Here is a 23,163-nt window from a genome sequence, read left to right on the forward strand (position 1 = left end):
GAGATGGTGAGTACGGGGGGCACGGGGACTGTGGGGGAGATGGTGAGTATTGGGGGCATGAGGACTGTGGGGGGGGGTGGTGAGTATGGGGGGCATGGGGACTGTGGGGAGATGGTGAGTATGGGGGGCATGGGGACTGTGGGGGGAGATTGTGAGTATGGGGGGCATGAGAACTGTGGAGGAGATGGTGAGGAGGGGGGCATGGGGACTGTGGGGGGATGGTGAGAATGGGGGGGGCATGGGGACTGTGGGGGGATGGTGACTATGGGGGGCATGGGGACTGAGGGGGAGATGGTGAGTATGGGGGGCATGGGGACTGTGGGGGAGATGGTGAGTATGGGGGCATGGAGACTGTGGGGGGGATGGTGAGTATGGGGGCATGGAGACTGTGGGGGGGGATGGTGAGTATGGGGGGGGCATGGGGACTGTGGGGGGATGGTGAGTATGGGGGGCATGGGGACTGTGGGGGGGGTGGTGAGTATGGGGGGATGGGGACTGTGGGGGAGATGGTGAGTATGGGGGGCATGGGGACTGTGAGGGGGATGGTGAGTATGGGGGGATGGGGACTGTGGGGGAGATGATGAGTATGGGGGGGCATGGGGACTGTGGGGGGGGATGGTGAGTATGGGGGGGCATGGGGACTGTGGGGGAGCACGGTAGCCTTGTGGATAGCACAATTGCTTCACAGCTCCAGGGTCTCAGGTTCGATTCTGGCTTGGGTCACTGTCTGTGCGGAGTCTGCACATCCTCCCCGTGTGTGCGTGGGTTTCCTCCGGGTGCTCCGGTTTCCTCCCACAGTCCAAAGATGTGCAGGTTAGGTGGATTGGCCATGGTAAATTGCCCTTAGTGCCCAAATTGCCCTTAGTGTTGGATGGGGTTACTGGGTTATGGGGATGGGGTGGAGGTGTTGATCTTGGGTAGGGTGCTCTTTCAAAGAGCCGGTGCAGACTCGATGGGCCGAATGGCCTCCTTCTGCACTGTAAATTCTATGAAACTAGAAATAGTGATGATGGGTGGGCATGGGGACTGTGGGGGAGATGGTGAGTATAGGGGGCATGGAGACTGTGGGGGTGATGGTGAGTATGGGGGGAATGGAGACTGTGGGGGGGGTGAGTATGGGGGGGCATGGGGACTGTGGGGGGGATGATGAGTATGGGGGGGCATGGGGACTGTGGTGGGATGGTGAGTATGGGGGGGCATGGGGACTGTGGGGGAGATGGTCAGTATGGGGGGGCATGGGGACTGTGGGGGAGATGGTGAGTATGGGGGGGCATGGGGACTGTGGGGGAGATGGTGAGTATGGGGGGGCATGGGGACTGTGGGGGAGATGGTGAGTCTGGGGGGGCATGGGGACTGTGGGGAAATGGTGAATATGGGGGGCATGGGGACTGTGGGGGAGATGGTGAGTATGGGGGCATGGGGACTGTGGGGGGATGGTGAGTATGGGGGGCACGGGGACTGGGGGGGAGATGGTGAGTATGGGGGCATGAGGACTGTGGGGGGGGATGGTGAGTATGGGGGGCATGGGGTCTGTGGGGGGATGGTGAGTATGGGGGGATGGGGACTGTGGGGGAGATGGTGAGTGTAGGGGGCATCGGGACTGTGGGGGGATGCTGAGTATAGGGGGGATGGGGACTGTGGGGGAGATGGTGAGTATGGGGGGCATGGGGACTGGGGGGCAGATGGTGAGTATGGGGGGCCTGGGGACTGTGGGGGAGATGGTGAGTATGGGGGGGCATGGGGACTGAGGGGGAGATGGTGAGTATGGGGGGCATGGGGACTGTGGGGGAGATGGTGAGTACGGGGGGCACGGGGACTGTGGGGGAGATGGTGAGTATTGGGGGCATGAGGACTGTGGGGGGGGGTGGTGAGTATGGGGGGCATGGGGACTGTGGGGAGATGGTGAGTATGGGGGGCATGGGGACTGTGGGGGGAGATTGTGAGTATGGGGGGCATGAGAACTGTGGAGGAGATGGTGAGGAGGGGGGCATGGGGACTGTGGGGGGATGGTGAGAATGGGGGGGGCATGGGGACTGTGGGGGGATGGTGACTATGGGGGGCATGGGGACTGAGGGGGAGATGGTGAGTATGGGGGGCATGGGGACTGTGGGGGAGATGGTGAGTATGGGGGCATGGAGACTGTGGGGGGGATGGTGAGTATGGGGGCATGGAGACTGTGGGGGGGGATGGTGAGTATGGGGGGGGCATGGGGACTGTGGGGGGATGGTGAGTATGGGGGGCATGGGGACTGTGGGGGGGGGTGGTGAGTATGGGGGGATGGGGACTGTGGGGGAGATGGTGAGTATGGGGGGCATGGGGACTGTGAGGGGGATGGTGAGTATGGGGGGATGGGGACTGTGGGGGAGATGATGAGTATGGGGGGGCATGGGGACTGTGGGGGGGGATGGTGAGTATGGGGGGGCATGGGGACTGTGGGGGAGCACGGTAGCCTTGTGGATAGCACAATTGCTTCACAGCTCCAGGGTCTCAGGTTCGATTCTGGCTTGGGTCACTGTCTGTGCGGAGTCTGCACATCCTCCCCGTGTGTGCGTGGGTTTCCTCCGGGTGCTCCGGTTTCCTCCCACAGTCCAAAGATGTGCAGGTTAGGTGGATTGGCCATGGTAAATTGCCCTTAGTGCCCAAATTGCCCTTAGTGTTGGATGGGGTTACTGGGTTATGGGGATGGGGTGGAGGTGTTGATCTTGGGTAGGGTGCTCTTTCAAAGAGCCGGTGCAGACTCGATGGGCCGAATGGCCTCCTTCTGCACTGTAAATTCTATGAAACTAGAAATAGTGATGATGGGTGGGCATGGGGACTGTGGGGGAGATGGTGAGTATAGGGGGCATGGAGACTGTGGGGGTGATGGTGAGTATGGGGGGAATGGAGACTGTGGGGGGGGTGAGTATGGGGGGGCATGGGGACTGTGGGGGGGATGATGAGTATGGGGGGGCATGGGGACTGTGGGGGTGATGGTGAGTATGGGGGGGCATGGAGACTGTGGGGGGGGGATGATCAGTATGGGGGGCCATGGGGACTGTGGGGGGAGATGGTGAGTATGGGGGCATGGGGACTGTGGGGGAGATGGTGAGTATGGGGGGCATGGGGATTGTGGGGGGATGGTGAGTATGGGGGGCATGGGGACTGTGGGGGAGATGAGGAGTATGGGGGGCAGGGGGACTGTGGGGGGGATGGTGAGTATGGGGGCATGGGGACTGTGGGGGAGATGGTGAGTATGGGGGGCATGGGGACTGTGGGGGACATGAGGAGTATGGGGGGCAGGGGGACTGTGGGGGGATGGTGAGTATGGGGGGTATGGGGACTCTGGGGGGGATGGTGAGTATGGGGGGGCATGGGGACTGTGGGGGGAGATGGTGAGTATGGAGGGCATGGGGACTGTGGGGGAGATGAGGAGTATGGGGGGCAGGGGGACTGTGGGGGGGATGGTGAGTATGGGGGGCAGGGGGACTGTGGGGGAGATGAGGAGTATGGAGGGCAGGGGGACTGTGGGGGGGATGGTGAGTATGGGGGGCAGGGGGACTGTGGGGGGAGATGGTGAGTATGGGGGCATGGGGACTGTGGGGGGATGGTGAATATGGGGGGTATGGGGACTGTGGGGGGAGATGGTGAGTATGGGGGGATGGGGACTGTGGGGGGGATGGTGAGTAAGAGGGGATGGGGACTGTGGGGGGAGATGGTGAGTATGGGGGGATGGGGACTGTGGGGGGATGGTGAGTATGGGGGGGATGGGGACTGTGGGGGGATGGTGAGTATGGGGGGATGGGGACTGTGGGGGGAGATGGTGAGTATGGGGGGATGGGGACTGTGGGGGGGATGGTGAGTATGGGGGGGATGGTGACTGTGGGGGGAAATGGTGAGTATGGGGGGCATGGGGACTGTGGGGGGATGGTGAGTATGGGGGGCATGGGGATTGTGGGGGGATGGTGAGTATGGGGGGCACGGGGACTGTGGGGGGGATGCTGTGTATGGGGGGCATGGGGACTGTGGGGGGATGGTGAGTATGGGGGGGCATGGGGACTGTGGGGGGATGATGAGTATTGGGGGCATGGGGACTGTGGGGGGGATGGTGAGTATGGGGGGATGGGGACTGTGGGGGGAGATGGTGAGTATGGGGGGCATGGGGACTGTGGGGGGATGGTGAGTATGGGGGGCATGGGGATTGTGGGGGGATGGTGAGTATGGGGGGCACGGGGACTGTGGGGGGGATGGTGAATATGGGGGGCATGGGGACTGTGGGGGGATGTTGAGTATGGGGGGGCATGGGGACTGTGGGGGGATGGTGAGTATGGGGGGGCATGGGGACTGTGGGGGGGATGGTGAGTATAGGGGGGATGGGGACTGTGGGGGAAGATGGTGAGTATGGGGGGATGGGGACTGTGGGGGGATGGTGAGTATGGGGGGATGGGGACTGTGGGGGGAGATGGTGAGTATGGGGGGGCATGGGGACTGTGGGGGGATGTTGAGTATGGGGGGCATGGGGACTGTGGGGGGATGGTGAGTATGGGGGGCATGGGGACTGTGGGGGGGATGGTGAGTATGGGGGCAGGGGGACTGTGGGGGAGATGGTGAGTATGGGGGGGGCATGGGGACTGTGGGGGAGATGGTGAGTATGGGGGGCATGGGGACTGTGGGGGGATGGTGAGTATGGGGGGTATGGGGACTGTGGGGGATGGTGAGTATGGCGGGATGGGGACTGTGGGGGGAGATGGTGAGTATGGGGGGTATGGGGACTGTGGGGGGGATGGTGAGTATGGGGGGCATGGGGACTGTGGGGGGATGGTGAGTATGGGGGGTATGGGGACTGTGGGGGGGATGGTGAGTATGGGGGGGATGGGGACTGTGGGGGGATGGTGAGTATGGGGGGCATGGGGACTGTGGGGGGGATGTTGAGTATGGGGGGGCAGGGGGACTGTGGGGGGATGATGAATATGGGGGGGCATGGGGACTGTGGGGGGGATGGTGAGTATGGGGGGGCATGGGGACTGTGGGGGAGATGATGAGTATGGGGGGCATGAGGACTGTGGGGGGGGTGGTGAGTATGGGGGGGCATGGGGACTGTGGGGGGAGATGGCGAGTATGGGGGATGGGGATTGTGGGGGAGATGGTGAGTATGGGGGGCATGAGGACTGTGGGGGGGATGGTGAGTATGGGGGGCATGGGGACTGTGGGGGAGATGATGAGTATGGGGGGCATGAGGACTGTGGGGGGGATGGTGAGTATGGGGGGCATGGGGACTGTGGGGGGGGGATGGTGAGTATGGGGGGGCATGGGGACTGTGGGGGGGATGGTGAATATCGGGGCATGGGGACTGTGGGGGAGATAGTGAGTATGGGGGGGCATTGGGACTGTGGGGGGAGATGGTGAGTATGGGGGGATGGGGATTGTGGGGGAGATGGTGAGTATGGGGGGCATGGGGACTGTGGGGGGATGGTGAGTATGGGGGGGCTGGGGACTGTGGGGGGGATGGTGAGTATTTGGGTATGGGGACTGTGGGGGGATGGTGAGTATGGGGGGGCATGGGGACTGTGGGGGGGGATGGTGAGTATGGGGGGCATGGGGACTGTGGGGGGATGGTGAATATCGGGGCATGGGGACTGTGGGGGAGATGGTGAGTATGGGGGGGCATTGGGACTGTGGGGGGAGATGGTGAGTATGGGGGGATGGGGATTGTGGGGGAGATGGTGAGTATGGGGGGCATGGGGACTGTGGGGGGATGGTGAGTATGGGGGGCATGGGGACTGTGGGGGGATGGTGAGTATGGGGGCATGGGGACTGTGGGGGGATGGTGAGTATGGGGGTATGGGGACTGTGGGGGGGATGGTGAGTGTGGGGGGCATGGGGACTGGGGGGGAGATGGTGAGTATGGGGGGCATGGGGACTGTGGGGGGGATGGTAAGTGTGGGGGGCATGGGGACTGTGGGGAGATGGTGAGTATGGGGGGCATGGGGACTGTGGGGGAGATGGTGAATATCGGGGCATGGGGACTGTGGGGGAGATGGTGAGTATGGGGGGCATGGGGACTGTGGGGGGGATGGTGATTATGGGGGGCATGGGGACTGTGGGGGGGATGGTGAGTATGGGGGGCATTGGGACTGTGGGGGGGATGGTGAATATCGGGGCATGGGGACTGTGGGCGAGATGGTGAGTATGGGGGGTATGGGGACTGTGGGGGGGATGGTGAGTATGGGGGGTATGGGGACTGTGGGGGAGATGGTGAGTATGGGGGGCATGGGGACTGTGGGGGGGATGGTGAGTATGGGGGGCATGGGGACTGTGGGGGGATGGTGAGTATGGGGGGCATGGGGACTGTGGGGGGGATGGTGAGTATGGGGGGCATGGGGACTGTGGGGGGGATGGTGAGTATAGGGGGCATGGGGACTGTGAGGGAGATGGTGAGTATGGGGGCAGGGGGACTGTGGGGGGGATGGTGAGTATGGGGGGCAGGGGGACTGTGGGGGGGATGGTGAGTATGGGGGGCAGGGGGACTGTGGGGGGGATGGTGAGTATAGGGGGCATGGGGACTGTGGGGGGATGGTGAGTATAGGGGGCATGGGGACTGTGGGGGAGATGGTGAGTATGGGGGGCAGGGGGACTGTGGGGGGGATGGTGAGTATAGGGGGCATGGGGACTGTGGGGGGGATGGTGAGTATGGGGGGATGGGGACTGTGGGGGGGATGGTGAGTATGGGGGCATGGGGACTGTGGGGGGGATGAGGAGTATGGGGGGCATGGGGACTGTGTGGGGATGGTGAGTATGGGGGGCATGGGGACTGTGGGGGGATGGTGAGTATGGGTGGCATGGGGACTGTGGGGGGATGAGTAGTATGGGGGGCATGGGGACTGTGTGCGGCATGAGGAGTATGGGGGGCAAGGGGACTGTGGGGGGGATGGTGAGTATGGGGGGATGGGGACTGTGGGGGGGATGGTGAGTATGGGGGCATGGGGACTGTGGGGGGGATGAGGAGTATGGGGGGCATGGGGACTGTGGGGGGATGGTGAGTATGGGGGGCATGGGGACTGTGGGGGGATGGTGAGTATGGGGGGCATGGGGACTGTGGGGGGGATGAGTAGTATGAGGGGCATGGGGACTGTGGGCGGCATGAGGAGTGTGGGGGGCATGGGGACTGTGGGGGGGATGGTGAGTATGGGGGCATGGGGACAGTGGGGGGGATCAGGAGTATGTGGAGCATGGGGACTGTGGGGGGGATGGTGTGTATGGGGGGCATGGGGACTGTGGGGGGGATGAGGAGTATGGGGGGGCATGGGGACTGTGGGGAGGATGAGGAGTTTGGGGGTCATGGGGACTGTGGGGGGGATGGTGAGTATGGGGGCATGGGGACTGTGGGGGGAATCAGGAGTATGGGGGCATGGGGACTGTGGGGGGGATCAGGAGTATGGGGGGCATGGGGACTGTGGGGGAGATGGTGAGTATGGGGGGCATGGGGACTGTGGGGGGTATGGGGACTGTGGGGGGCACGGGGACTGTGGGGGGATGAGGAGTATGGGGGGGTGAGGAGTATGGGGGAATGGGGAATATGGGTGAAGGTGGGAGTATGGGGGATGGGAAGTATGGGGGGTTGGAGTTATAGGGGGATGGGGATTATGGGAATTTGGGGAGTATGGAGGGGTTCGGGGGTCTGGTGGGGGGGAAGGGGAGTTTGGAGAAGTGATGGGGAGTATGGAGGGGTGGGATGTGTAGGGGATAGAGATGGGGAGCGCCCGGCACAGGTGGCAGTTCTGGACCTGGGTGGGGGGCCGGGGCACAAAACAGTGCTGGGTGGGGGCGGTGCCAGGCGCATTCTCATGAGGTGATGCCGGGGGCATCAAGGGTGGTGGGTGTGGCCAGTGCCAGAGTGCTTGTGTCAACCCACCCATGCAGCCCAGTGGAAGTCGTTGACCTTCTTACAGCACTGTGTGCTGGTCCTCCTGGTGACACTCCCCGTGCTGACGGCTACTGCCACTTCCTCTCAGGTGGCACTGGCTGCCCTGTGGCTGACCCTCCGAGCCCCTCAGGGGAACAGGGCATCTTGGCTGTCCTCGAACATGTCCAACAATCTGGCCAGGTGGGCATCTCCGAATCGTGGCGCGGGTCACCTCGGCGGCATGGCTGCAAGCTATGCAGGGGGTTGGAGAGCTCAGTCCCGACGAATCAGCCAATGGTACAGTCATTTGCGGTGTGAAGCCCGTGGGGCCTTGTTAAGTGGGCCAATTAGTGATTTAAAGCGGTGACGGCCTCATCAGGCTGATGTCAGGTAGCTCGCGGCAGTTCCCTCTCACTACCACACTTAGAAACTTTGCCATTAAATGGCCCCCATATTATTCAGAAAGGGATTGCACAGGTGTCCTTGGGTGTTATTTTTTCTTTAATAAGGGTTCTGAATGTGACACAGTTAACACAAGAGTCCACAGAATGGGAGAAACAGGTTCTCACCTGCTCCAGTATTTCAGTGAATGCTGGACACAGCCACAGAGTGCTACCACCAAATGTGGATTTCTGGTGACGTTGCCACCGACCCAATGCCAGCTTGCCTTTAATTGGGTGATCGTGACCGTCTTCTGGTTCCCAGCCTAACCTTCCCGCTCGGACGTCGTGCCCTGCATGTCTGGGTGGGACCATAGACCATCCCCACCCCCCCACACCCCGTCTTCCCATTGCGAAGCGATCAGCCTCCCCACCGGGCAGCCACTAATTGGCTGGCCAACACTTGACTCACCATGCTGACATGGTAGAAGCGGGCGGGAGCGGGCCAAACACTTCTCTTTCCAGTTCGCTCACCTCCCCACAAATCGGAAAATGGAGCCACACGTTTACCATTCCAGGAAAGGTCCCAGCCGTGCACCATTATTTATTTTTTTGCAAGTCACGCATTCCAAGACCTAAATGGTAACTCTGGCCGATATATCAACTTGCAATTCATACAAATAGAAGAGAAATCTCCAATGCACAACTCACCACAGCTATCCAAATTAGCAAGTTTGATGCAGATCAGATGCACCTGAATAAATATGACATTAGTTTCTAGAGAGTTGTAGCATTTCCCGTGCTGTGTGTGCAGTTGACTGTACACATGTAACTATGAATCTCTCGACTGGCAATCCTCATCATGTTGTTGATAGAAAACTATATCGGGCTGGATTCTCCGTTCCTGAGTCTAAGTGCTGACGGCAACCGGGCATCCATGGTGTTTCACGATGGAAAAATCGGCACGAAACACGCACCGATTCCGCTGCCGGTGAGGGGCTAGCACCGGCGCCGCGTGAAACATCCGCGGAAAGCGTGGAAAATGGTTGGAGAATCGATGGGTCGCGGCCGGACATGCGCAGGGCTGACGGGCTACAGCCACGCGTACGATTACACCCCACATACATGCACCAATCACACCGGAAAAGATGGCCCCTGCTGTGCTGGACCGCATACCCACCCACCCCAACCCCAGAGCGCACGTCCTGGTCAACCCCCACCATTGCCCCCAGCCCAGGCAGAAGCCTCCCGGCCAGCGGCAAGGATCTCGGCCGAGTATGGTGGTGCTGGACATTGTCCCCACGCCCTCTCTCTCTCTCTGCAGCCGCCACACTAGGCTCACAACCACTGAGGCAACACGTGGCCCGCGCCGTCGGGAACTCGGCCCATCGGAGGCGGAGCATCATGCATGGGCCTGCTAATGACATTCCAATGGGGTTGCGAATGCGCCTGCCACGCGTCCCGATGACATCGATTTGGAGTCGGCGAAGTATCGCGACCTGGTGTCAAACCGGTGCCTGCAGCGATTTCGGCACTGGGATCTATTCTCCGCCCGATCGCCGTTCCCGATTTCGGCATCGGGCAACGGAGAATCCCGCCCCTCATTTGCAGCAGGTTCAGTTGATGCATCATTTACACAAGAATGGACTGTGAAAGCAGCTATTAACACACTGGAGCTGCTTGATTGAAAGAATAACCAATGTGTTCAAAAATTTAGGGCCAGTATCAGGTTGGTCCATTGTAAATAATGGCTTTGAATGCAGCAGTCATTGTGAAAATGGCACGGTAGTTGAGGTAGGCCTCAGAATAACCAAGCTGGCGATAGCATCTACCCCAATGGAAACATTCCAGAAAGACATCTCGGACCAACCAGGAAGCACTACTACAAAGCGGTCACAAGTATGAAGTCATACTACTAGATAGCCAGAGAGTGACAGGCTGTGCACAATCCATCTCCCATCGGAATAATAGCCAATGGAGGTAACTGGAGTAAGTAATGCGAGCAGTGCAGCCTCATACATGCAGATAGAATTTCCGAGCTTTAAGGTTGTATGCAAGGCATGTGGCAAAGAGGACACTGGAAATGCCAAAACAAGCAGTTTGACCTCAAGAGGAGCCACAACCAGAAGCCACACAGGTATATAGCCTTCCAGGCAGCCTAGAGCATGTATCAAACAGTGTCAACACAAGATCCACAAAATGTCTAGCCAAGTACACGGTCAGATGGTGAGGATGACCAGACCATCGACATTCAAAGTGAGCAGGCGTTCAGCATAGTGAACATCAAAGGATATATTGGCACAGTGCTATGCCTTTGCCAGCATCCAGATTATATGCCCACAGATGCAGGATCTGCCTAACCTATATGGAAAACCGGATAGAGGTGCAGATTAAGACATCCCTCCACTTTGTACACTGAAGTGTATGTACTCACAGAAGTGGCAAGTGATAGTTCAACCAACCACTGCCAAAATCACGGAATACAACGGTTCAGAGATTCCATCCCTGCATTAATTACACTCTAACTGTCGCTACAAAAACTCAATATGGTCACCGCAGATATTTTAATGTCATGGACACTACAGGCCCAATGATAGCAAACCTAGTGGTGTGCAAAGACCTGTTCTTGGCCACCATTCATGTTTTCGTCAAGACAATGACAAGGAGTACAGATCACATGGAGCACCATTGGAAACTCTATACTTATAGTGAGAGAAGGTCACCTAACTCTGCAACAAGGATCATCAGCCAATAGGCTGAGTGGCACAATTTGAACCAAATAAGTGTACCCGTTCCAAACATGCATGCTTCACCGCACTGCAGAACCAATGTAGAATTGCATTTTGGCGGACAAGTGCTGACAACCCTCCCCAGTCATCACTTGTCGAAACTCCCAGGAGTGTGTGATGCATTAACTGAAAAACAAGGGAAGACAAAAGTCCCAATTAAGGGGCAATTTAGCGTGGCCAATCCACCTACCCTGCACATCTTTGGGTTGTGGGGATGAGACCCACGCAGACACGGGGAGAATGCGCAAACTCCACACGGACAGTGACCCAGGGTGGGGATCGAATCCGGGTCCTCAGTGCCGTGAGGCAGCAATGCTAACCACTGTGCCCCTGTGCCGCCCTCTGGATGACAAAAGATGCTGATGACTGGCACGTGGGTAATAACTTACTCAACCTGAACGTCAAACAGAAAATTGGAGTACAACACTCAACTGTGTTGCAGAAACTGTCACTGACCAGAACCAATATTGTCTCAAGTATGAGCACCAAATGGCATGACATTGCAACCAAACAGATACCAAAACAGAACAGTAAACTCAACTAGAAACACCAAACAGTCCTATTGTGAACAGAACACAGTCTAAGGTGCAACACGGACAAAAGCACCCTAACCAGCATTCTGAAAACATGCATCAGAACCCATCAAAGATCACCTCTGCTATGTCTGGACAGATGAGCAAATTGCTGATGTGTTTCAGAGATTTGTAAATGTATTGCTCTCTGCTAAAGTACATTCAGGCACAATGTTATTTTGGTTTGCTTTTGTGTAAATAGTTAGATTTTTATAAGGATAAACCTTTAGTTTAGAAAAGGGAGAATGTTTGATATGGTGAGATATTGTCTCCCAGTTAACGTTATCTGTATATAATCTTGGCCAGAATTCTCCAGTCGCTGCGATTCACTTTACCTGTCAGCAGGGCACCCCCACCCGGTTTACCGGCAGTGTGTGCGGTGGTTACAGTTGGAAATCCCATTGACAAGCGGCGGGAAGATAAAATTCCGCTGCCAGCGAATGTCACTCAGCCACGGAACACGCAGAGAATCCAACCCCTTTTCTTCAAATAAAGGAACCGCATTATTGTTTCACCAGCCCTGGTGTAGGATTGGTATTGGTTCACGTTGAAGGACAGCAGAACATAGTAAAAACTTGATCATCATTGCTAGTTAGGGGCTGGGAGTCACTCCGCCAGGCTTCTCAGCCGCAGAACAAAAGCCCTGAAATGTTAACCTCATTGAGAACATAGATTTGTCAGGATGTTGCCAGGAATGGGAAACTATCACTACTTGACATTCTACCAGAACAAAGAAGGGTAAAAAGAGATTTCATTGAAGATTTTTCAAAATGATGTTGGTTTTGATTGAGTGAACAGGGAAAGACTGATTAGATAGCCAGTAACAAGGAGTCATAAATTTATATTTGTCACAGAGAACATTTGAAGAGAGATTATGAATGTCTTTATAGTAAAGGTTATTGGAACATAGAAACCTTGCCAAAGGTCGATGTCTTGACAGACTTTTGCATTATGAAAGAAAAAATTAGATAAATATTTGCAGCAGAGAAAAATGTTTTATTATATTTTGATTGCTTTAGCTGTGGGCAGATCGTACCCTGCTGTGCTGCCAGTCTAATATTACCAGTACATATCTAGCCACCACAGCTAGATCCTTCCCATCATTCCTGAGCTGTCCTGAACAATTAAAGAGACTTTTACTTAGAATGCGGCTGTAGAAGCCATCGTTTTTCTTTTTTATATTATCTGCCAACATCTTTATGGTCCCTTTTAAGTTAGTCGGAAGTGCAACTCCCAGCAGGAAAGTGACCTGGCGAGTTGTGTCCAGTCCAAGAGCGGTAGCTGGGGACACGATTGCTGAATGACTTCCTGACCAAAAACAGTCTGGGAATTCCCTATCCCTCAGCCCCAGCCAAACAGTCTCCACTTCCACAGGAATTTAGAATGGAGATTGGGAGTTGACGGAGCTGGACCCAGGCCTAATTCCCAGGGTGCTGTTGCAGTTCCAGCAAACGTACCAGGGTGTGTACTGGAAATTTAATGCCGTTATCTTCATCCCAGTCTGTTCCAGGCTGTTTAATCACCCAATATCATTGCCCCTTTCTTCTTCAGCGACTCTCAAAACTATCTACAAATCGCTCCCTCTATCTCATCGCCACTCTCTGATACCCTGTAATATGCTCTGAGAATCTTACCTCTGCTCTGCTTCCTCCTTAATCCTATCCATGTGTAATCAGAGATTCTGGGCTCTTCACGGTTGAACAGAGGACTACTTTTTAATCTTTCCCATTTCCCAGACTAGCCAACTCAAGGAGGATAAATCATATCTTATCTACCTTCAACTCACATCATCCATCAATAATGTTCACATGGAGAATTAACAGCAAAATGACAATGCAGGGCACCATATCAATAGATCTTCTCTAAAATGTTGAAGCTTACTTGTGACAATAAATGATTTCTTCTTCTTGTTCTAAAATGCCATAAATATTCAAGTTGCTTTCTGGGACTTTCAACCATTTTGCCAGGGAAGGATTTGGTTATAATTTATACTTAAGTGTGGCATTAAAGTAAACATAATTTCACAGCTCCAGAACAGCAACAAAGAGAAAAGTGGAGCCCTCATTTTCCTGTACTCCGAAGCCACAGAAGAAACACATTATATGGTCAGTTTTTAAGGTTTTCTGAGGAAGGTCTGAGATCCTCCGCCTTAAGAGGGAAACCAACAGGTGTTCAAATCAGATCCGGCCTGATTCAGTAACAGGGCAGGCCAACAGACAAATGATCAGAGCATTCTGGTGTGCTTTGTTCCTCTCTTTATTGCCAAAGAGAGGCTCATTTGAAATAGGATGAGATTTCCTATGATTTTTACTCTTGTATCTGCATAGTAACTGAAATATAAACCGTAAGCAAGGATCATGACATCCAGTTCAAGTAACAAGGATTTTATTCGTACATCTAGATATTGGGTAATGAAAGTAAACTTTGCATGCTTCTCTGCTTATGGCAGAGATCAGTGACGTTAGTGTAGGACAGGCACACAATTACCAATAGTTTGTTTTTCCTTCGCTTTCCGGAGAACTCATAGATTTCACAGAATTTCATTGAATTTACAGTGCAGAAGGAGGCCATTTGGCCCATTGAGTCTGCACCGGCTCTTGGAAAGAGCACCCACTTAAGTCCACACGTCCACCCCATCCCCGTAACCCAGTAACCCCACCTAGCCTAAGGGCAATTTAGCATGGCCAATCCACCTAACCTGCACATCTTTGGACTGTGGAGGAAACCGGAGCACCCGGAGGAAACCCACGCAGACACGGGGAGAACGTGCAGACTCCGCACAGACGGTGACCCAAGCCGGCAATCGAACCTGGGATCCCGGAGCTGTGAAGCAACTGTGCTAACCACTGTGCTACCGCACCGCGCTAAAGGAGTTCCATTTGCTACATGAATGTGCTGCCATTTTTAGCTACTTTATTTACTATTCACAAGATGTGTTTTTTTCTTCGTTCGTGATTAAACTCACATGGAGCTCCCACAATTCCGGTGTGGGAAGTTTGAATTTTGTCTTTCATGCTGCATTTCCTTCACCCTTGACTCCCTATTAAACAATGGTCCATGTAAGACATGAATATTACTCTGGAAGTGGCGCCTGGGGAGCCGACAGTTAGTTGGAGGGCGAAACTTAGCTTCTTGCTTATTGCTGGCGATCTGGTTGACTGTGATGTTAAACTGCAGCTGGCAGATCGAGTCACCCTTTGAAAATCTGCCAAGTGCAATAGTAAATATGCAAATCGGGCTTTGATGATGTCAACAAGGCTACAACTGCTATTTTTACCTCAGGCCGAATGTGGGAGTGCGCTTCCACACTGATTACACCTTCACAACTGTCCTTGAAAATGCTGCTGTAACTATTCAATAGCTAATTAAGCCTCTCGGTCACCTTAACTTGAAGAATGTGCTTCCGGTTTTACTTCAGCGTTTTAAGCCAATACTTACCCATTAACGTTGGTTTGTTGGCATATCACACTACAAAAATGGGTATCTTGTGGGTCTTGCTCTCATATTGGTCACTGCACTCCATTTGTCCAGATGTTTCAAACACCTCATGAGAGCAGGTTCTCAACTGAATTGAAGTGAGAGGTACTGCCCTGAATTTGCTCTTAAATGTGCATTTATTCATAATGGAATCATCTGCAGCCTATCGATGCGTATGTTGACGCATTGTTGATTTACCAGTACTTTTGTACAATAGCCACAGAGGAGGAAAGCGCCCCAACCCCCCACAGAGCAGATAGTTCAGGCTCCAATGAACCCAGTCACCACCCACCGCACAGCCACATCGGACGATGCGGAATTTCTATACTCCACCCCCTTAACAATGACCCAATTATGGGACGCGTGCGATAAGATCACACCGTTCCTCCCCACCTCAGACCCCCACCATTTCTTTGCCAGAGTAAAGCAGCAGGCGACCATGTACGGCCTGGATGAGCGAGAGCATGTAAAGCTCACAGTTTTAAGTTTAGATCCTTCAGTCACAGCAGCCCTTCGCGACCCACAGAATGTAGGAGGAGGCACCCTTGCAGAAATGCATACCGCGACCCTGAATGCGATCGGGTATAATTGGGGTGACCCCGTAGATGGCCTCAACAAATGCAGGCAAAAGAAAGCAGAGCACCCCACAGCGTTTGCTGGACGCCTGTGGATCCACTTTGCAGCAGTCTTTGGAGACGTAGACCGTGCCCATTTGTCCCCAGACAACATGGCCAAATGGACCCGCACCCTTATCTCCCATGCCACAGAAACAGGACAGAAAGCGTGCGCAAATTATGATCCCTCAAAGGAGGCTCCTAACGAGAAGTGGGTAGTAAAAAGATTGTCCCGCGCCTGGGAGCAATCTGTACAAAGCAAACTCGCAGTTAAAATTCCCGAGGGAAAGCAGGCCGACGCAGATATACAGGCAGTTACAACACACCAGAACCCCGCATGGGTAAATGAAGGAAAGAACAGCCCCCCACCCAAGTCACAGGAGTGATACAACTGTGGACAGTTGGGACACTTTGCAAGGGAATGCAATGCCCCTAGAAAGCCACAGAGAGCCCAGCAGACGGGCACTCTGAGTAAGAAGAAGACAGAGCCCATTCATAGTGTTAGCGCCCGTTCAGATCAGACGGACCTGACCGGAACGGACTGACGGTGTACGGGCTCCCCCAGTTGGGTCTGCAACACCCTTTGGGATAGGTCCGGACGACCGGTAGTTGCAGCGAAAATTCGGGGCAACCCATCGAATTTCTATGGGACACAGGAGGGTCCCGCACCACAATAAATTCCTCCACCCTGTTTCAAAAGGACACGTGGCCCACTACAGCCATCATCACCCTCAGCAGCTTTACAGGCCACTCACAGCAGGGACACATCACAGCCCCTGTACCCATTCAAATCGGCACCATCACCACCAAGCACCCCGTAGTTTTAGTCGATCTGCCCCACACAGCAGGACACATTCTGGGAATCGACTTCATGAATTCCCACAATCTTTCATTTGATCCAGTCAACCAATGTGTCTGGAAAATGGCAAAGTCTGCAAGAGCCCCCGCAACGTTCAACATAGGAGAGTACGCGAACAAAATTAGCGCAGGAGGCAAATTTTGGTTCAACCCGACCACGGTTAGCACGGACAAGCAGGTTAGGGCAGTTCTGCAAAAGAACAGGACAGCATTCGCGACCCACAAACACGACTGTGGCCGGATGACTGGTTCTGTACAAATCACAGGACCTGACCCTAGACCCCAGAAACAGTATGGATTTCCCCAAGAGGCAGAGGGAGAAATCGCAACAGTAATCGAAAGCTTATTAGAGCAGGGCGTACTTAGATCAGTAGCCTCCACTAATAATGCCCCGATTTGGCCAGTGAGAAAGCCCGATGGATCATGGCGACTGACCATCGATTACCGGGAACTCAACAAAATCACCCCCGCAGCAGCCACCACAGTAGCCACAAGTCCCGAGACCATGCTCAAGCAGGGACTCAATTCCCGATTCTTTACGGTTTTGGATGTCAGTAATGGATTCTGGTCCATTCCATTGGCAAAGGCGTGCCAGTACAAATTTGCCTTCACTTTTAAAAATCAGCAGTACACGTGGACATGCCTTCCACAAGGATTCCACAACTCCCCCTCCATTTTCCACCGACAGCTGGCAAATTGTTTAGCCAAGTTCTCTTGCCCCAAATGTCTGGTCCAGTACGTAGAGGACCTACTACTGCAGACAGACACCAAGGAAGAGCACATCGAACTTCTGTCCGAACTCCTGGAACTCTTACATTCAATTGGTTATAAAGTGAACCCCAAAAAGGCCCAGATTTTGGAAGGCAAGGTGATATATTTGGGTACAATTATCACACATGGTAAACGCGAGATCGAGCATAAAAGGATTGACTCGATTGCTAAATTGCTCCTTCCCCAGAACGTTTCAGCCCTCCGGTCATTTTTAGGACTGGTTGGCTACTGCCGAAACCACATTGACGGTTTCGCCAGCAAGGCAGCACCCCTCTCAGACCTCCTAAAGAAAGGAGCCCCCTGGGAATGGCTTCCACAGCATACGGATGCTGTGGACTCTTTGGAACAGGCACTCATAGCAGCCCGCGCACTACAAGTTCCAGGCCTGCTTTCCCCTTACGCTATAGAGGTAGCAACCACAGACCACACCCTTTCGGCCGTGCTCCTCCAGGAACGGCATGAATAGTTAAGGTCCGTAGCTTACGCCTCCAGAATTTTAGATGCTGTGGAGCAGGGATTTTCAGCCTGTGAGAGGCACCTGCTCGCAGTATTTTGGGCAGTTCAGTATTTTTCGTACATTACCGGACTGAACCCCATCACAATCCTCACAGAACACACCCCCACAGAACGTTTACTGGACCGACGACTCAAGGACGGTACAGTTAGTCAAATAAGAGCAGCCAGATGGACCCTTCTCTTGCAGGGACGGGACATCACTGTGAAACGGACAAAGACCCACACTTTTTTAGCCAACAACCTACAGTACCCCGGAACCCCCCATGAATGTGAAATTATCTCTCCACACCACAACACAGGCCCCTTTTTTGCTAAAACACCCCCCAGAAAGATAGGTAGTTCAACCCAGAGCCCCCAGCACACAGACACGTGTGAGCCCATAAGGAAATATGTGGATGGATCTTCCACAATATTGGATGGGAAGCGCATAAAAGGTTGCGGTATTTATGTCGAGGACGCGCAGGGACGCGCCCTAGAAGAAATAGCAATAAAACTTCCAGGACACTTAGGCACGCAGGCAGAAGAGCTGGCAGCCATCGCGTATATAGTGGAACACCCAGATTCCTTCCCCATCCCAGCAGACATATACTCAGGTTCCAGACATGGATATATTTGGACACCCCCCGAAAGCACACCTGTGAATGCAGTTCAGGTCTCACAGACTAAGTTCGAGGATCTAGTGCAGGCCCAGAAGCAGGACAGCAATCTCAGGGAGATTTTAAAAGGAAACTATCTAGCACCCTACGAGAGATTTCAAAATGCCCTGACCACACATGACGGTGTGGTGTTAAAAGACACCCTTTATGTGGTTCCTGAACAGGACAGGAATCAACTGATTTGTTTGTTCCATGACCGTCATGGACATCAGGGAATCGGTCCCAGTACAGCCCACCTCAAGCAGCTTTGTTGGTGGCCGAATTTAAAGGAAGATGTAAACCATTACATTGAGAATTGTCTTATCCGTGCCCAGAATAATCCGGACAGATATGCCAAAAATGCTGAGCTTAGTCACACCCGACTCGTTAATGGCCCTGGACTAACCTCCAGATTGATTTCATGGGACCATTGCTCCCTTGCAGGAATGGTTATAAATATGTACTCGTGGTGATAGACACGTTTACGAAATGGGTGGAAGCATTCCCATCCAGAACTAACACGGCAAAGACCACAGCCAAGATTTTGACCCACCACATCTTTACGAGATGGGGATTCCCCCGCAAGCATTGAATCCGACCAAGGTTCCCATTTTACGGGACCTGTCATGAAGAACGTCCTCACGATATTTGGCATTACCCAAAACTTCCACATTGCATACCACCGCCATTTGAGTGGTATCGTGGAGCGCATGAATCGGACACTAAAATCCACCCTCAGAAAAATGGTCCAGCAAAACAACACCACTTGGGACTCAGTCCTCCCTTTTGCGCTGATGTTTTTGCGAAATACAGTTTCAACTTCTACAGGTTACACCCCACACACCCTCATGACCGGACGCCCCATGAAAGACACAGAATATTTATTAGGCTTAGACTTGACCAGCCCCGAAGTGACGGCCCTCACACACGAGAACGCAGTCAAACAATTAGTGGATAATGTTAAAACGGCTCAGCTAGCAGCCGCAGTGAAATTGGGCACAAGAAAGAAACAGAGCAGGGCTTGTTTCGACAAGACAGTGCATGCGACTGAGTTCAGTGTAGGACAGCAAGTCATGCTCTCCGTTTACAACCCCAGCACATTCCTGTCACCAAAGTACTCGGGTCCGTACTCCTTTGCGGACAAAGTAAGCCCTTCCGTCTACAAGATAAAGTACCCCAATGGAAAGACTGCGTGGTTCCACATCAACCAGCTGAAGGCATATGGAACACAGTCTAACCACGCACACCAAGTCATGCTCGGAGCAGCACACCACACCCCGCCCACAGCCAACGTACCCCTACCATCCCCCAACACATCCAGCCCAGCCCCGGACTTGACCTCGACTCCACCCCCGAAATATACACTCCTCCCCGGAACGCCCACAGACTGCAGCAGCAGAGACAGCGACTGTGACTCGGACGATAGCCACAGCACGCCTCCCTACTATCCCCATACAACAGGACCCACACCCAGCGAATCTGACCACGATTCGAGTGATCCCTTCATGATCATTTTCCTGAACAAACCCCACCACCGACTGCCGACCCACAATGACGACCCCGATTCCGCCCCACACAACTAGACACCACCTATTGGCACAGAGATAACTCGTTCAGACTCGTCCGGAATAACGAGAACGATCCGAAATCATACCAAGCAGCCCTATCAGCCCTGATACATTCAGGAGTTTGGCATGTGGGAGAAGATGATGACCTTGAATCTGACTCCCAAAATGAGAACCCCTTTGCGACCCTGTTCGCAACCGATAACTGAGGTGTTAAGATGATGTTTTAAAGGAACCGCTTGGGAGAAACGGTGTCCTTTCTGATGGAACCTGCAGCATGTTTTATGTTGTTTGTAGTGTTTTGTTAAATGTTGTATGTCGGACCGGAAAAAAAAAATTTCATGGCGCCATGCCTTTTCGGCCGAAACCTCTGAGGACTTGCCCACAGAGATTTGCTACTGTCCCAGACACCAGTTCAGCGGAACTCATCTGTCGACAGATACCAGACACCCATTCGTAACTGCCCTTCTAGTTCGAAGGTAGAACCAATACGGCAGCCCCCCCACGATGACTACATTTCTTGCCCGTTCCTGCCGGTTGCTCAGGCAGTGGAGAAACGGCTTGGGACCCGCCCTGCCTGGGAAGCCCCCTCTGGTCAGCTACGCTCGGGTAGGGGAAACACGGCATTGGTCGCCGTCCTACCCGGGGACTCCATCCATCTCTTACCCGTCGCGGCCCATACGCACCTCATTTTGGAAAGTTTTAGTTCAAAAAGTTTTGTTTTGTTTCAGGTAACCCTTAGGTTGCCAACTATGTGCTATTTACATCCTCAGACATTGGGATGGTGAATCGCACAGTCTGCGAGACGGCTCGCACTGGTTCATTATTTGAAAGTGTGTCTTGTCCTAAAATTCGGTTTTTGAAAAAAAAAATGAGGGAGTCACACATAGTGACCAATTATAAAGGGAGTAATTGGCACTAAAGGACAGACAGACTATAATACGAGATGTTAAACCAAGATAGTAACAGATACTATGCTTGTTCACACAGAACTCCAGAAGCTACAGGACCGGAGAAGAGAAGAGAAGAGAAGAGAAGTGAAAGAAGAAGAACCATGAGGACATCCTCCGCGTGGTTCCTCATGATAATGGACATTTGGTTGCACACGAACGTGAACCCCATGACCTCAAGCCCCCCAGCCGTTAATGATTCACTTCCCCACAGTACCCAGAGCCCAGTCACCAGCGACACCACACCATATTGGTGTGCCAGGTTTATAACCTGGTACTCCCTGTCCTACGTGATAGAATCCTTATTGGTATTGGCGATACTCTGCTGCATCATGCAGACTATGCGTCTGAGAAAATGGAGAAGGAGAGCCTACCGCGCTCGCACCCCGGTATATAGGATCAGATCCCCTATTTTCGGATAGGACCAGACCCCCGTCCCCCCGATCTATAATAAAGAGCATTCGTTTGCGTTTTTGTTGTGAATAAAGAAAGATTCATGAGCAATTGTACGATCCTGAGCTTGACTGCCAAGCCAGGAAAAATGCGTATAAACTGCTATGGTTCTGTTAGTATGGTTGAGGAAGTTAGAGTGATGAAATGTTTACGTGAGTGTAGTGTATTAAGGATAGTTAGAGGTTACCATTTTCTTGTTTTATAATGCATGTCCCTGTTTGATATAGCGCCCCTTAGAATTGTCAGTAAAAAAATGTTTTGCATAGTTATGGTCAGTGTAGAGGCCAGGAAAGAAGTGTTCACCAGGTCAGGGATGAAAGCAAGTAGTTATGTGATCCTTCACGCTTCGCGTTAGGATCACAAGGAGGGATGGTAGCCACCTAAATTGGCCAACTCCCGATTTAAAATGGCGAACGGCAAAGACTGATGGGAAAGTCAGCCAACACAGACAGAAACCAGCAGGTGCAGGTTTGTTGTGTATTTAACTCTGCAAAAGGCCAAACAACATCGATACCAGTGACCATCAGCATAACAATGTAGCAGCCATCTACATCCTGATGAGCAATCCCCGGGAACAATAAGTAACATTTGGGACACACAAAGCAAAGCCAGGCTCCCCGGCGCCAGCAGTAGCCAACACAAAGGAGGTGATCGAACACCTCAAGACCGCCTATCGATCAGGGAACCGCTCCAGTATTGGAGAAATCGAACCAAGCGATTGGGACAAAGTCCGATCGCTTGGGACCAGGTACAGGGTCCGTCCCGAAAGGCGGGAAGCCCCTGGGGACTATAAGAGTTAAGCCCCAAGTTCAAATCGCTCTCTCTCTTCGTCCTGCCCAGGTCACCCAGCAACACGAACCAACATTGACCGTGACCGGTGCAGTGACCACCGACAGATGTAAGTCTTAACTCAACGCTCGCTACGAGATAAGCGCTCCTAGCTACCAATCTGTACCAACTTTGAATCCCGGAGACTCAGAACCCGAACGAAAGGCCATTTGTTCCCCTGACCTGGTGGGCCAGTCCGAAGTTTAGTGTAGGCCTGTTTGTTGTAGAAGTAGCTTAGACGTAGAATTTGTGCACGAGTAGCGATTACTATGTATAATAAATGTGCTTTGATTTGAATCTTACTAATCTGTGTATTGAGTTATTGATCATTACTCGGACTTGAACCTCGTGGCGGTATCATAAAGATACCTGGCGACTCGAGCGTAAAGGTAATAAAACAGAGCAATTGAACCAACTGGAAAGTTAGCAACACCATTACAACATTTGCAACATAATATGCCCACAATATTCGCAAAACCACATTGAACTGTCACTTTTCTTTTTCCAAATAAATTCTCCCTATTGTTAAATACACAGTTTTTTAAAAAATTAAGTCTTATAGATTTCATAGATTTCATAGAATTTACAGTGCAGAAGGAGGCCATTCAGCCCATCGAGTCTGCACCGGCTCTTGGAAAGAGCACCCTACCCAAGCCCACACCACCCCATCCCCATAACCCAGTAACCCCACCCAAAACTAAAGGCAGCTGTCAACTTATCTTAACACCTTACTCATTGCCTAACCACACAAATAGACCATGTGTTACAACTTTACATATTTGCAACTGTTATCACAATTTCAATACTAAAAATAAAGTACAATATCGACACATCCCTTCGTAACTTTGGGATCCATAGTCATTACATACTAAATAT

This window comes from Scyliorhinus torazame, chromosome 3 (assembly GCF_047496885.1).
Source record: "Scyliorhinus torazame isolate Kashiwa2021f chromosome 3, sScyTor2.1, whole genome shotgun sequence".
In the NCBI taxonomy this organism is placed as follows: Eukaryota; Metazoa; Chordata; class Chondrichthyes; order Carcharhiniformes; family Scyliorhinidae; genus Scyliorhinus; species Scyliorhinus torazame.